This window comes from Alligator sinensis, unplaced genomic scaffold, assembly GCF_000455745.1.
Source record: "Alligator sinensis unplaced genomic scaffold, ASM45574v1 scaffold787_1, whole genome shotgun sequence".
NCBI lineage: Eukaryota > Metazoa > Chordata > Crocodylia > Alligatoridae > Alligator > Alligator sinensis.
The window spans coordinates 1,392,857-1,409,963 of NW_005841911.1; the positions used below are offsets into that span (position 1 = coordinate 1,392,857).

General features: G+C 42.4%; 1 protein-coding gene across 3 annotated transcripts in view; it reads right to left on the reverse strand.

The window, feature by feature from the left end:
* Window positions 1-2,609: 2,609 nt before the first annotated feature.
* BCHE (butyrylcholinesterase) overlaps window positions 2,610-17,107 on the reverse strand; it is a 94,267-nt gene continuing 79,769 nt past the window's right edge. The window contains exons 5-6 of one of the 3 annotated variants that reach the window (XR_003092863.1): window positions 10,017-10,103; window positions 2,610-4,464 (exon numbers count right to left, since the gene is read on the reverse strand). The gene's annotated coding sequence lies outside the window, so the exon portion shown is untranslated. Of the gene's footprint in view, window positions 5,230-10,016; window positions 10,104-17,107 lie in introns of all 3 variants that reach the window. The other 2 variants (XR_003092861.1, XR_003092862.1) reach the window with 2 other exon arrangements.

A 17,107-nucleotide genomic window follows, 5' to 3' on the forward strand; every position in this document is an offset into this window, starting at 1 on the left:
GAGAAAAAAATGGGAAACTGTCTTTTCCCTTGTAGGCTGATAGAGATCCAGCCTGTGGGGGGCTGCCTGGGGACTGGGGCAGTGCGAAACGGCAGCGTCCAACTTTGACTTCGTCTCCATTCTGTTTCTTTGAAATGGTTTCACTGTTTCAACGCTGTTTCATTGTTTCACCCATAGGGTATAATGAGGAAGCACAAAACAGCCTGTAGCTTTGTCATTTCATCCCTCATTTGGAATAAACTTTCAGGGTTGATAGCCCCTTCTGAGGGCATGAACTTGGCCTGCCAAGTTTCAAGGAGACAGGTGCAGGAGTTTCTAGGAAACTGCACCTCAAGCTGCTGACAGGCAGGATCCAGGGAGCAGGAGCAGCGTCCTGTGATCCAGCAGGCAAATCAGGGGCCGTACCCCTGGGAGGAGTTTGGCAGAGTCCCTGCAGCCCTCCCAGGGGTGTGGGTGGGCCCTTGATCTGCCTGCCAGATGACAGGAGGCTGCTCCTGCTGCCTGGGACCCAGTGCTGAGCAACTAAGCAGGGCTGGGGGAAGCGCCTTCCACCACCAGGTTCAGTTCCCAGCAGTTCGCAGCGCTGGGAGGCACTTCCCCCAGCCAGGCTCCATTCCCAGTGCTGAGAAACACAACCCATATTGGGGAGATGCAGCCAGGCTGAGTTTCCCAGCACTGGGAACGGAGCCCAGCGATGGGAGGCATTTCCCCCCACCGGGCTCAGCTCCCAGTGGATCGCAGCTCCGTGGGACTCAGTCCAGTGGCGGGAGGCGGAGTGCAGCCCTGGCTCTCCCTGCCTTCCGCCACCAGGCTGGGCTCCATGGGGTGGTGGAGTCGATCAGAGCACAGCCCGGCGTCAGGAGGTGGGCAGAGCTGGCTGCGCTCCTATCGGCTCCGCCAGCCCCATGGGGCACAGCCCGGTGGCAGAAGGCAGGGAGAGCCAGGGCTGCGCTCCCCACCATGCTGAGTCACGTGGGGCTGCAGAGTTGCTTGAAGCACAGCACTGGCTCTCCCCTGCCTCCCACCACCTGGCTGCTGCTTCAAAACTCAAAACATTTTGAAAATTTTGAACTGTTTTGACTGGCCTTGTTTCGTTTCAAAGCTGTTTCAAAGCCCTAAATTTCATTTCGATTTCACTGTTTCGAACTCAAAATGAGTTGAAACAGCATCAAAATGAAAGAGCCAGTGAAGCTTCACACAGCCCCAGTGCTCATGTTCCTGTCACATTTGATTTTAAACAACTGCTTGAACTGCAGACTGATGCAGCTGTTGGAGCTCTGCAAGAAGTTAATAGCAATATGCCGGAAGGAAGTTCAATCCACACTCCTTCCATAACAAGCTTGAGGACACAAGCATGAAGAATCATATCCCAAAGAGTCATAAAGTAGTGGGGCTGAAGGGACCTCCAGAGGCCATGTAGTCCAACTCGCTGCCTGAGGCAGGATCATTCCTATCCAAACCATCCCATACAACCATAATCTAAACTCTACCTAAGACTACCCTCAACCCTGATGCAACATAGACCTAGCATCCTAACCTGCCACAAGTAAAGCAGGGGAAACACAGCAACCAGTGTCCTGCTTCTATTAGATGTTGCCACTATACAGTTAAGAGGTCCTGGGTAGGGACCACATCCCCCACTATAGAGATAGGCAAAACCCCTACAATCCATACCAATCTGACCATGGGGGAAAATTCCTTCCTGGCCCCAAAAAGGATGTGGCATGGCAGACCATCAGTGGAGCACAGGAAAGATCATTTCTAATTCAGTCCCAGGAGCATGTAGGTCATCATACACACTATGTCTGGAGAATGTATTTTAAGCAATGAAATAGCCTAATCAGCCCATGTGGTGCATGCTACACTACTACAGCAGCCAGAATAAAGCATGCATCTTCATGGAAAGCGTGTGACCTGCGTCCTCTTGCAGCATCTTCCCACAGAGGATGGAAAAATACTTTGGCAACACTGAGCCTCACAATTGGAGCCAAAGGAAATCTTCTCAGCATCACAGCATCTGTCTATCTCACCCACATGAAGTCATAGCTGCAAGGACTGATGTCTTTGTAGTATCTCAGCCCTAAATCATTTTAATTTGGTGAGCACGAGATGAACGGTCTCCACTGAAGACCCCTCATTATCAGCCCTCTTTTTCCATTGACACAACCGAGAATCACCATAGAGACTTCTAGGAAGATAAAGAAAGTGGGTTCCAGGACTTCTGTGCAGGGGATGGGGTTCAAAGCTTTTGTAAGTAGCTGTTGAATATCTAAGTTGGTCAAACCTCCAGTTACATCTGCAGTGAACGTGCAGTTTACTTCCAGCCAGCTCCGGTAAACAAGACCTCTAGTCTGAGCACAACCCTACCCCCAGCACCTTGCATGAGTAAACTGAGGCACTGGGTGAGAAATGGAGGAGTGTTACATCTTGGGACTATCCAAGCTTGTTATGTCTCAAACCCCTAATCTGTTAAAAATGTATATCCCTTCTGAAATGTGGTGTACTGACAATATGGTCGGAAAGGACATGGATGATACACATTTTCAGGGAATTTGTAAACCCAAGGAAAAGGATGATACAGTACAGTCAGAAAACAATTCAGTATTTATTGGAAACAGTGGAAAGCCACACGTAATACATTGGTTTAGGTCTAGTAGAGCCAGTCTCTCATGTTCATCACTGGGAATATTTAATAAAACTGTCTTTTTTATGGGGGAAAAAAGATTCCATTTTTCATGCCGCACCACAGGTAATTTCAAGAAGTAACATGAGATTTGACAAACACTTGAGCAGAATCCATTGAGTTACCTGGAAGTGCCAAGAACATGGAGAGCAAGAAGAAGAACAACCGCCATGACAGAGAACAGCATTACTCTTGCTATGTGGCTTCCTGGACATTTGCTTCAGAAAATGCCAAAGCCAAAGGAGTGGGTGAGCAGAAAGCATTTAAGAATCACACAAAATTTAAGGTATGCTTATCAGTATCTTTCTACTGGAACATCTACTGCAAAGGAATTTTTTTTTGTTTTGTTGCTGCAGTGACTAAGTTGCTACTATGCCCCCGCACTTGTCTTTCAGCAGTGCAGCGTAGCCTGGAAAGTATGTCTCAGTATTGGGTGCCACTGTTGAAATGGGAAGAGTATCCAGAGTTTCCCTTGCCTGAAGAAGGGTGTTTGTGCCTGAAAACTTGTAAAGAACAATTTTTTCCAACAACTTAGTTGGTCTAATAAAAGATATCACATCTACACAAAGAACCTGCCAGCTCTTATCCACACAGCTGAGTATTTACTCACTCAAGTAGTCCCATCCATTTCAACAGGGCTGTTGTCTGGAGATGTCACCAGATAAATGAAGCAGCTGCCCTGTGGCCCAAAGACAAGCCAGCACAAGCTATTTACTCGGAAAATCATGGAAAAGCAGAGCTGCAAGGGACCTCAGGAGGTCATTTAATCCAACCCTCTGCTCAAGGTAGGATCATATAAAGCACCCCAGAAAGCACTGGCCTAGCCTATTCTTAAAGCTGGACAAGCACCTCTAGTGCACTACTACTTGGCTCATAGCCTCAAAGCACCAAGAATACCCTAACCTGGTAAAGCAGGAGGACAGGGACACTGGCAATGTCCTGCTGCTGCAAGGACAAGAAGTGGTTGTTAAAATACCAACCAAGGAAAAGGACTATGTCTCCTGCTACAGAAGATGGTGAAAACCCCTATAGTTCCCACTCAGGCTACGTGACATCTTGACTTTTCTGCTCATAAATTCCAAAGTCCATCAATTCCAATCAATCCCATTCCAAGGAATGAGAACAGATCAAGGCCAAGATACCAATTAGGGTCTGCTAGTTATTGCCTTGAACTGGCCCTCTATGGGAGTAAACATCTTCATTCCAAATGAGGGACATAAAATGTTTCCCTGTCATCATGGGGACTTCACAACAAGTAAAGGAGAAAAGAGGCATGACCAGCAAGAGAACAAAGCCTTCATATGATTCTTTTTTCCCCACTGGGGACAATTTTCCCCATATTCTCCAAGGGATTTAATCACTTTAATTTTTGCGGGTGACAATGAAGTACATCCCAGAGAAATCATAGATGTCATGCATGGCCACATAAGCCCTGGAGAGAACCTCAGCCTTCTCAATGGTGAAGCCAGTTGCACTGAGAGCCCCCCTCAAAATTCCTCTGTCAGGACGAAACAGGAGAACTTTTGGGGACCAACCATGTAGAAACTGGAGCCCAAATCTCAACTTTGCACCAAGTGCCCCCCTGGGTTCTGCAGAGAGCTGACGTTCCTTGGAGCAGCACAGTAGGAGCTGTGTTCTTTGCAGGCAGCTTCCAAGCACGGCGATGTGACCAGGCAGTTAGCTGGAGGCAGGACAACTGGATCCAGGGGGTTGCTTTTGTGGACATCACATTTTAGGATGCATTTGATGGCTCTATGTATCTTCCCATCTTTCTCAGCCCACTAGGTCCCAAAGAGAGAAGAGGAAAGAGAAAAAGGAAAGCAAGAGGTTATCTGTTTTGGTGTGTTTTAAATGCCTCCCCCAGGTTACAGGTCTGAGAAGTGGGAATGTGGGTTTTGTGTCTCTAATTTCCATTCCCTTGGAGAAATGTTTAACAAATGGGGGATCTTTGAAAGCCATTTTGCCACCAGTGCCTGCATTTGGGTAGTTTCTCTGTCAGAATTAGCCTGCTGTGCTATGGACCATTCAGTGGAAGTTGCCCCAAGTTTCATTTTGTAGCAAAATTCACTTCCACTAGGGGAATTTTCTTTAAGGATCCCTTCTGCCCCTGTCTGCAGTCAGAAAAGGCCTGCTGGTCCCTGTGGATGGCTCTCTAAGACCCTACAGGCTCCAACACCAGCTTTCAAAACCATCCCTTCTCTGCACCTTTTCTTTCCTCCCAAATGTCTACTTGTATTTTTCCCTGCTGAGGCTGCACATCCCAGCTGGTTGCCAGAAGTGATGAATACAGATCATGGGCAGGCTTAAACCTATGGAATTTAGATGGTAGCAGTCAGGTATCTGTCTCCCTCCAGCTGACACATGCTGCACCCCTGGAGTCCAGTCAAATGCTCCAGCCTCATTCTTCAGCCACTTCAGCATCTCCTGGCAACTCTGGTCTGTATAATCTGAAGCCATGATCTCCTTAAAGAATTCGCAGGCAGAAAGCAGCTGGTAAATGGTGGGTCCATTGCAAATATCAATCAAGGTGTGGCCTTTCACAGCACCTGGAGGGGGTAAAGAATAGTTTAAGATGATCACCTCTCATGCATGCTGTATGCCCTTCAGCACAGGCACAGGATACATTACACAACCCCCCTAAAGCTGCAACCTTTCCTGATTCTTGCTCTATTTTACTGGTGCTCCTTCCCTTCCAGGGCCTGCAGAAATGAATGGATAAAGAGCCAAAACGAGGCATTGCAATGCTTGAGTTTTAGCAGTTTCTCTTCCCTGCTCCCCCTGTACTCAGCCCCTTTCTGTTCATGAACAATACCCAAAAACATGATTTCTTTCCACCTAAGGAAGTATTTTAATTCAACTTCAGTTCTTTCACAAAGCCAAGTGCCTCCAGTCCCATTGCTGCACCGTGACTCTTGCAACCCCCTTTGCAAATGCTATGAAAAAGGCCAATTTGTAGGGTAAGCCTACCTGCCTCTGGGCTCCCAACACTTGATAATAATAAATCAGTGGCATGTGTCTGGACAGAGCTGGCACTTGCAATCCCACAGGCATATCCCACCATATCAGATCCCTTCAAAACCCTTTAGTTCAGGGGATGGCTTCATGAGAGACTAAAGGGAAGGGAGAATCTGCTATATAACAATCTGCTCCAGGGCAGCGAGGGCACTGAATAATCTCTCCTCTCTGCTCACAGATCACCCAGCACTTTGGGCAGCTAGGAGTTCACAAAATCACCCCATGCTTAAGAGATGAGGACCAGGGGGCCACAGAGAACTGACACAACTGCTCCAGAGTCCAACAGGAGGTTGGTGGTGTGGATGCGGGGCATTGTTTTCCTGAGAAAAGTCCAGTGCCCGATTCTTTGCAGGCACTGTATGAGGGGAGGGTGGGAGAAGTTCTCCAATGCCCTGCACCCTGTTCAGAGGCTAAATATCAACAGTTGGCATTTTTGCCATTCTTTCCAGCTGGAAAGCCCTTGGGAAGGTACTCGCACAAATGCTTGTGGGCAGCAGGACAAACTTGGTGAACTTGTCACACAAGTGTTTGTCACATGGCCGACACACTTGTCTCTAGCAACCGCAGGCCACAAGCATGTTGCAGAGACAGTGCAACTCCCCAACCCCATCCAAAGAGTCCCTTTCTGGGTGCCTGGCTTGTTGTGCCACTGTCCAGTCAAGAGAAGACAAAGTCCGTAGGGTTTTGGGAAGGACCTACCAGAAGTGAAGGATGTCTTGTAGTGTTCCAGGATGAATCTGAGGAGCTTGTACCATAGGGTGCCTTCTTCAAACCTGAAGTGTTGCAGGTACGCTATGGGATTGAACTCAGCCATATAGACATCCCCTCCCATGAAGACAGCCATGGTTCTGCAGCAGGGTTTGCTCTTGCTTTGCTCTTGCCTGAGTCTCCTCCCCAGCTGATATCATCCCATCTGCGCTCAGACTTTTAACCCCTTCATGCCCCTGACAGTGAAAAGCTCCTTGTAACTTGTCTCCACCTCGGAGGGTGACCTTAGGGTTGCAGCCAGCTATTAACAATCCCTCCTTGCTCTTCGAGCCAAAGGGGAAGGACACCCCAGGGACCATCCTTGTGGAACCCAAGGCTGCAGCGGTCACAGGGTGATGTGAATAGTTAATGACCCAAGACCAGCTGGTCAGCCTCCCACTTAGCAGCATCATAGGGTATGCAGAGAAAGTATGTGCACAGCTGCACAGCGAGGGACTTCTGATCCTTGCCCAGTTCCCATCGCGGCTATTAGAGCAATAAGGAGAGAGAGCAAGTTCATACAAAGACCAACATCAGCAGCACAAAAGCTCTTATGCCTCACTGCAGCATGTGTGTGCTGCATCTGGGCCAGGGAATTCATTCTCCTTTTCGGTGCATGTTAAATAAGGACTGTCAGAGCCACAGGCTGCACCCAAGCCACACTACATTCAGGAGCATATTCCCCAGTGACCCTGCTTCTGGTACACTGTCACACTCATGTTGTGTTAGGGCCGTGTTGTGTATCTCTGTTCTGCATACCCTCATTCCTATGTGTGTTGGGAGGCTGAGGCCACTGGCGCTGAGTTTTGCTGCTTGTGGATAAATCATGAAAGTGTAAATGGCCAGGTGGGTCTGACCTCTGTGTCCACAGTTTAGAGCTACACGTGTGTTGCAAATGCCAAGTTACACAAAAGTCTCCAAGGGGGCAACATGCCCTGTGAGCTGTGCATGGGTCTGCGGTGCAATGTGTGAGAAGAGCTGGAGACTCCCCACAGCTGTTGCTCCCTGGTTGGCCTTGTGGGCATCAAATCTTCAAAAGGAAAGTGTTCGTGAGCACAAATCTCTTTAATGGGTTCATGTATAAACCTGCTACACACCATTTCTAAGAGAAGTGTTTGCAGGGCAGGTTATGAAAGTGCAGGTGTAATATAAGCACCCTGAAGAGAAGCAGTGGCCCTCAGTGATGCCAAGGAACAGCAATCCTCAGCAGCGGAGTGGAGGCAAACTTCGGGGCATGTCCCCCCTACCTAGCACTTGCCACCTGATGGCAGCTCTGAGCCAGTCTCTCTTCCCACAGACTGGGCAAGCTGGTAGCTTCCTTGGACTGGTCTGGCAGTAGCTGAGACAGACTTAACTGGGGTTTCTGCTAATACTCAAGAGAGGAGGTTTTTCCGTAGGGTATTTGTCTCCTTTTCCCCTTTCATAATCCCAATTATAGGTGAATCGTGCTCAGGGTGGGGAAGGTTGTTCCCCTTGGAACGCCCACCTGGCATTTATTTTCCCAGGTTTCTCAGGGGAGGCTTGAGCTGCAATAAAAACTTTGTGTAAAACCCCTTGTGACAGGGTGTTTAATGTGTGCCCATCACTTTAAGAAGGGACCAGGCTGCAGTGAGGGCTCAGGTGGCCATCTGGAGAGTCAGTTGACCAGAAGGGGCGGGGCTTGAAGCATATAACCCCGGGGCCCAAGCAGGTCAGGGAGGCTAGCGCTGAGAGCCATGGGGAGAGGTGCTTTTGGACAGTAGGACTGCAGCCAGGGTCCTGGTTAATAGCTGAGCTGGGATAAGCAGCACTGGAGGCTTGTGGAAGAGACTAAGGGGTAGAGGTCCCAGCTGGCCTAAACAGAGAGGGCCAAAGACCTGGGCGCAAGGTGTGGGGAATTAATGTCAGAGAAGGGCTGCTGGTCTTGGTCTAGTGGAGTGAAAGAAGAGTGAAATGCAGAAAGGGAAGCCTGTGTGCATGGATACATATTGACTATGTTGATTTTTATCACCTGATGATCTGGCTTTCAATATTTATTGCATATACTTTTATCAATGCAAACATGGAAACCTAAATATATCTTTTTATCTGCTTTTTCTTAGCCCTGGTTCATGACTAATTCAACTTCCATCCATTCAATGGAATTACATTTGTAAGAATTTGGATTGTCTTCTTTTTGTCTTTCTCTACTTGAATAAACACATATAGGAAAAGGAATAGTTGTTTTCAGCTGTATAATAGAATATCTTATACAAGGCTATAACATGCTTGGAGCAAGGAACCACTTCTCCTTTGGGGACAAAGGAACATTTTTGAGAAAGAAGGAAGTATCTGGCTCCTGAGGGGGCTTGTTAGTTTCTAGTAGTCTTACTTTTTTTAATATAAAGTTATCTGTGTAGTCTTGTTAGATATACAGTGTTGCTCTTGGAGTGGCTGTGGAATTTGAGAGTGGATTTTCATCCAATGCATGACAAACATATGAAAAAGGTATTAAACAAACGCTCCATGCCTTCAATACCTTAACCATTATTAGAAAATACTTAAGCACTATTTTTACTTAAATATCAATGGTTGACAATAAATAAATAAAAACAAAGCATTTTTGCTACAGTCCATCCCATTGTTTTACTGAAAAACTGAAATTTAGACATTTCTACCAGCTCTGCTCAATATCTTGATATCTTTTAACTAACACTTCTGCCAATGTACTTATTGACAATGCTTATGACACACACAGGTCATGCATGTAACATACTAAAAGCATAATTTAACATTCCTTTGTAACCTATGAGCATACTTTTATGATGATTTATGACCCAAGCTTGAAACTTGTAGGGATGTCAGATGGTGGTCAGAGCTGAAGGCCTTAGTTCTCTTTCTCACAAGATTGTCTTCAGTGAAAACGTCTCTAAAAATTGATACCACTTTAGAAAAAATCATTTTTTCTTTATTTTGAATTGCTCATTTATTCACAAAATTATTAAGATTGGAGACAATCATTTTGGTCAGTTCTTGGGCTCCTGGGCAGAGGACTGGACCCGATGATCTTGCAAGCTCCTTTCACACCTTTCTTTAAGACTGACTATAGGAGGGAACAGTTTGGCCCTACATTATTGATGTCACAGCTCTGCTTTTGATTTCATTTCCAAGAACAGTTCAGTTCAGTAACTCAGTAACTCCAGTGTGAAACAAATGGTGAGATTACAATTAGGTTTATAGTACCAGCAAAGAAAAGATGGTTGTGCAGTCTTTTAAGTGCCAGAAGGCTGAAGAGAAACAGGTAGCATGATAGCAACAGATGGAAAAACATGTTAGAGTTCAATCTGGATTCCTTTGAAGGAAACGTCAAAATTCCCTTAACACAGCCAGAAATGTAGGATACAATAGTTCAAATGTTTATCTAAGCCATTTGGATGGATGACCTTGGGCTAGAAACTTTTCTGTGAGATTTCTAGTGCTTATTGTTTGTGCCAAATATACCATAAGAAAAGCTTTCACTAGTGTTTTGTCTGTTTCATTTCCCAGCAGGAACCAAGAAGGGCACAGACATACAAAAATAAGAATAATGGAATATAATGCAAAACGAACTTACCAAAACCTCCAATGGGATTTGGCTCTGAGTCCGTAGTATGTATTCTGTTTAAGGCTTTCTGTGGGAAAAGGGATTTTCATATTTTACCTGTTTCCAAAAAAAAAAAAAGGAACTACTAGTAATTGTATTATATTCCACAGTGATCCCTGGAAGCAAGACTCAAGTAAAATTATTCTTTAATTTGCATGAAAATGTAATGAAGTAAACTCTTTCAATTGTGCTGCAGTTCGATTTAACAACATAGACAGGACCAAAATTAAAAATCAGGACCAAAATTACTAAACCTTTTCCTTAAGCACAAAGTGAGATTGAAAATGGTAACCTAGGATATGAACAATATTTTGTTTTATCTAATAAGTCCCCTGTCTTTCAGTTTTTGGGTTTGTTTGGTTTTGGTTTTTGTTGTTTTTTTTACCAAAACTGATGGAAGGACAGGACACTACAAGCAAGATGAGATTCTGGAAAATCAAAATGAAATGCACACACGCACACACACTTACTAATGGTTTAACTAATCTATGTCACCAGGCATGTGAGACCTTAAAGCATGCCACTCTATCATCTCAAAGAAAGTAAAACATCAGTATATTTATCTGTCAACATTGTTTAATATATAGTCAGCAAAATCAGAAATAGGCCTACATAAAATAAAATCTGGCAAAAGCACAGGGACTGCTTTCCATCCAGCAGTTTTCAAAATGTCACGGAATGACATATTATTGTATTTTGCAGCAGAAACCACTGTCGTCCAAGCACTGTGAGATTTAAACAGACGTATTTATATTGTACCTCAGATCGTACCCATCAGCTAATTAAAAATCTTCTTTTACAAATGTGTTACAGAACTTTGGAAATCTTGATTCATTTGTCTCAGTCCCTTTATCCATGGAATACACTCTTTTAAAGGAATCTTTTTGTTTAACAACATTTTTGACCAAGCATACAAAACTATGAAAAGTAGCACAGGCTTTTGAACTTCCAATCCTCTTCATTTAATAAGATTATGCATGAAGCACAGAAATTATTTCAAAACCAAACATTGTCTCCCTGTGTAACAGATGCAGAAGCATAGCCCTTTGGCATATGTTACAGCCCTCAGTATTGCTCCTTTAGATTATAAATCCTTCAAGGAAAATCCTGACAAACTTAATTATTAATAAATAAATAAATAAATAAACCCTTTATACAACTTGCACATCCCAGCAATCAAATAAGAACCCCGGAGAAGCTAATCTGGTAAATCCCCTTTCTCAACCTAATTACCAAAGGATAAACTAAAGCCCATAAACTAAAGCTAAAACAAAGCCCATCCATGGTTTTGTTCACTACAAATGTGAATTCCTAGAACACAGGCTCTGTGAACCTGATCAGAAAGCCACAAACATGATCAGACAGAATGAAATTTTAAATATTAGAACAAGACTAACAGTCTACAAACCCCAAATTAATCTCTGTGAATTGGTTCAGTATGAAAGGCTGAAGATTGTTCTTTTTATTTTCATGGCAGACATTTTATCTTCCTCTCCTCCCTTGCATAGGACAGGGGTGACATAAAAACTGGACAGCCAGGTTGCATAGCCCTTCTTGATTATCCAAATTATCAAAGGAATGTAATAATCCTTATCTGATGTTTCGACATTAGTTAATTCACTGTGCTATTTCACAAATGGGATAACAGCGAGCCATGACAATTCCACAGCAAAAGGCAAACTTTGAAAATAATACTAGCTGAATTCTGCTAAGAGGCACTGTTCAGATTCTTTGATCACTTCTCTAGTAGTCACTTGGTTAAACTCTAGTGCATGAGTGTTCCTAACAACTCCAATCTCTTCACATATTGCATTTCAAAATCTCGTGTGCGCGTTATTTGTGGAAACTCAGTTAGGTACACAGAGAGGGTATTTGTGCCAGAAGTATTTGCATACTCATCTAAGCATTAGATTATCTTGCTGGGATCCTTTTTATCTTGCTGGGATCCTTTGACCCTAGCTGACTTCCTGCCCCTGGGGCAGGGAGCTGGACCTGATGATCTTCAAGGTCCCTTCCAACCCTAACGTCTATGAAATCTAAGCAGAGTAGCATTTGCCTTATCTGACCAAATAGCCATTACCTTTATGAAGCAGATAACTGTTTCTTTTGTTATGTTTTTCTTACAGATGTTCTGGCTCAAATTCTGCCAATATTACTTCTAGTGAGTAGTATCTTATTCAACAATGATAGACTCAAAGGTTAGAGATCACAGATTAGGCTCCTCCAAAATCATGAGATTTTTAAATTATTTGCAGGCAGTTCTTTTACCGTAATTTTTGTTCCGATGCACTAATGCACAGTAGAATTAGTCTACTGTGCTTTTACTATCTCATGTAGACACACCAAGTACAGGCTAAAAAGTGCTGTAGTTGTTTTTAATGAAAACTGAAATTTCACGTAATTATGAGACTCAAGTTAGAAAAAAAACCCAAACCACACCAAGATATGGCAAGCATGTCTGCCACAGTTATTTACATTAAAAGGAAAGTGGCAGAATCTATCCCCTGAGAAAAAGTTGAATCAGACAAACGCATTATTAACTGCAAACTATTTATTCAGTACTAATTACTACACATCATGATGTAGTGATTTTTTTGGCTCTTTTCAATTCCATTCAATGAAAAAAGTGGATTTCTTTCGTGATTGTTCATGGCTCAATCCTACTAGTTTAAGGAATATTTTTAGGTGACAAAGGACTTGAAAAATGCACTTGGAAATTCACAGAAAAACAAAACAAAACAAAACAAAAAACTTCTAGAAAAGTGTATTATCCTAAAAAGGGTGAGTACATTACAACAGGAACATTGATATCTATCTGTACAAAGTTTTTAGGTATTTTAGTGGATTCATAATTTTACAAAATATTTAATTATCACGTGACCCTACAAGGATCTACTACCCTAAATGCCTCTGTTCCATATATTAGTAAAAACAAGCATAATTCATAGATCCACATATTTTTAAGGCCAGATAGGATGATTAAATCATCTATTCTGACCACCTGCAAACACAGACCATACAATTTTATTCATTTCTCTTTGCACTGAATCCAATACCTTAAGTTGGAAAAAGCATACCTTCCAGAAAGACATCCTATATTGATCTGAAACAGTGAGAATCCACCATTCCCCTTGTTCTTAACAGGCAATCACCCTACGTAATAAACATGTGTGCTTCATTTCTCACATTCTTTTTTCTTTAGCTTCCAGCTATTAGTTCTTGTAACACTTTTCTCCATTCTGTAAACAGGCCTTTTAGCACCTAGTATTTCTCTCCATTAAGGTGTTTATGCCTTATAATCTAGTCATACTATAAATGTGCTATAACAATAGTAGGTCCTAGGAGAGAAACTGGAGGGCTGACTGACTTAAATTCTCACAAATGGCACCATTTGGACTGAGATTAATCTCTACCATAATACCATTGACTTCAGTGGAGTTATATACAGAGCATGAATTTAGTCCAAAAACTAGTTTGGCTTCTGTGGTGATGAACTTGATGACATTGCCTGTAGTTGAGTAATAGGTTTGGAAATCTTTACATATGGAAACTTGAAATTTAGTATGCAGGTTGCTTCCCCCAAAGGTGTCCAAACTCTAGAAACTTAATTCAGCTTCTGTGAGCTATATAAAAGGTGTCGAGGATAAGATTTACTAAATCACTGAATGGTGGGAAAAATTCACAAAAAATGTTCCTATTCCCAGGACAGCACTTCCAGACTAATTTGATTTCCAAAATAGGTCAGTTTCTGCAGTTGTCTAGCCATAACTGACTTGCTTCCCCTTTTTGAAGAAAAACTAGAGGCTTTACATTGGGCTGCTGAGGGATATTTTTATTGGGATGTTCTTTTTAAATGGGATCTACTTCTACTCCTTCTGGCTTTTTTTTATTCAGATTCTACTGAGTTCTGAATCTTTTAATTTAGGGTGAGATTATGCTCATATTTATTTGCAAACCCTCTTGGCATGCTGTAGAGCCCATCTATTTTCTCCCCCTCTGTACTTGTTGAACAGGTGATGGGCTATAGTGGATGTATTTATAATGAGCCCTTTGCAGTTTATTTTACAATCTGTAATTTATGATGTACATGGTCAGAGTGAGTTACATTTTAGAAATGTGAGGAAATAAACTGACTGGAAGTTGGGTATTCCATTTTACAGGAACTTTCTGGGTTTTAAAATCAGTTTTTATATTTATCAAATGTGCAAATGGTACTAAAAAGATTAATAACATTCTCACCAATACAGAATCCAAGGAAAGGAGAGGGGGAACAGGTCTATAAGACAAAAATACAAGAAGGTTTTTCTTTTTACTAAAGTCACTTACTTACCCTCTGATAAGAAGTTTTACACTTTTGAGGGTTCTTTGCATTGGTCACCTTTTGTTTTTGTATTCCCAGGTTGCCAATTTTTTTCACTTTAAATCATCCAATTAATTCATTTCTGTCTGTTATGGCCAAGACCGTAGTTACCCATGTCTCTACAATCTCCAAACAGGAATATCACAATTTGTTTTACAGAGGCATTGCTTCTGCAGAATATGACTGTTAATCTTGATGATATCATCCTCAGGGGATATTTAAAGCAATTTTTCACAGGTTACCTCAGCTTCCTATTTCCTTCAAGTAGAATTTGAGCTGGTGACATTATCAGGTTGTGTACTACCCAAAAAACCCTCAGCCACCTACCAAAAGCAGGAGTTGAAATCACTGGAGTGCCCTAAACTATAATTCCTAGGACCCTCTTAGGATAGGGCCTTACATTTTGGATCTCATATTTCCTACATTTTGGATCTCATATTTCCTAGGAGTGCATCTGAGCCTAAATCAGCTGACATATTCAGAGGATGGCGAAGATCATTTTTTGCAGAACTTCCCTTATCCATCATGCACTATTTGTTGCATATGGTTTTGATTATACTCAGTGGTCACACCTACATGAGACACTACTGCATGCTAGCAATGAACTGCTCACTGCTACTGCACAGTAGCACTGGGGGATGCTAACCATAATGTGATGCTACTGCGCAGTAGCTCATTGCTTCTGTGCAGTAGCATCCAGAAAAAAAACAAACCCATGTGGGGACACTACTGCACAGTAACTCCAGTTACTGTGTAGTCATTTAGCACTTGGTTATGCAAGTAAGTACTGAGTGACATCACATAATCTAGAGAGTACCCTAGTGGGTTTAGTGTTACAATAAAAAAAAAAAGATGGTGAAAGTGAAAACGACATTAGGGTGAAGCGGGGAGGTGGATGGGAACAATGTTAGTAATAAACTCTTCTGAGCAATCCTTTCTTTTATTCTTAATTACTGTTTACTAGCTAGGCCATGATCTAAAAATGCAAACCAATTATATAAAAATATCTTTTAGATCACATTTTTGGTGCTTTTGTTGGTCACAAATAAGATAAACTTAGCCTTTTAACTAGAGAATAGCCTGTGACCTGAGAACTTGAATTTACCACCCATTAAAAATGAAATCTGCAGAATCTAGCGCACATCCACTTTTAGCACAGCAAGGCTGCATAAAGAACAACCACATGAAAAAAACATTGGGAAAGCACACTGCTTATGTTACCTTGTGAATATGCTGCCTACACTTACAACCACCAATGAACCTACATACTTATAATAAATGTAAAAGAATATATTCAGCATGAAACGTTGAAGCCCAGTCATCGGTAGTGTAGTACACAATTGAACTATTAACATAACAGATTACTATTCAAGCTAACATATCCTGTTTCTCTGCCAGATTTTATATCAGCGTGCTTAACTATGCATTAAAGTACCATACACAGATACTTAATTTTGGACCTCTTTGATTTGTCACAACCATGGTACATTTATAAAGTGAATTAATGAATATTAAAAACATATGCTGCTTCTCCTAAATATGACAACATTGACACTTTAATAAAATCTAATATTATATTTTCTCTCCCTTTTTCTTCTGAGTATCTGAAAGCTGTTTACAACTGATCACAGCTTAATCTCTGAAACTCAAACATTTTCAGATATATATTTAAGCTTCCCAGTTGAACTGAATAAAACTAACAGTCCATTCCTGGGATTGCCTAATGTTAATATTTTATACTAGTATTATCATCATCATCATCATCAAAGTGCATATGTCACTCTGGGTGTATCAATACATTGCAGTGCAGTACTGTATAGCTACGAAGCAAGGTACAATACCCCTGGTGGAGCACATTGCTAACATGGCTGCATTGCTTCAAGAACTTGAGTTAGCTCTGCCATTTCTGCACAGTAATACATTGTGCCATGTAGCCCTACCCTTCCTAATACACAGAAAGACAAAGACACTGCTTTTCCAACTGAGGTAAGGATCCTGTGAGGTACACCATCAGATAACATCAGAGCCCCGCTGGCTTCAGTGCAGTATGCAGTATGCAGTGAAGGATCCAGACCCCAGACTACTAGAGAAGGGTGGGAAAAGACAAGAATAGCAACAGAAAAAATATCAGTCTAAGTAAGCATCACAAAAGAAGGGAATCTCTTTGATTTCATCTCTGTTCCTTTTTTATACTCTTAAAAAATAATCTCTACTTTTTAAAGCCATACAGCTTTTCCTTAAAATGTGAGCTACTTTACTACCCCTTTTTGTCTTCCCCTCACTCCTAAACAAACTCAGCATTCCCTTCCTGACATCTGTGGGGGAGTTGTACAGAGGATGGGAGTGAAGAATAACCATAAAAATCCCACTATGTGTTCGGAGGAAAAGTGAACCTTTAGAGCTCTGAGTCAAGAAGTGGGGAGTGACATTTCAGCAGGCAAGAACATATTGCTAGCAGGCAGAATTTATCATTCGACTCTAACTCCCCTACCTTCTTTTGTGACACGGCAATGTTCGCTGAAGCTACCTACCAGGGAGTTAACTTTCCAGGAAGGATAAAAACAAGTGAAATAATGTTAGCAGAGAGTGTAATTCTGGAGGCCTTGCTTTGGAAATGCTGCCAATTTTGCTTGAGTACAGACTGCAGGGGTGAATCCCATTTCTTTCCTCAGCTTTACTGGAAATTAGGAGGATAAAAAGA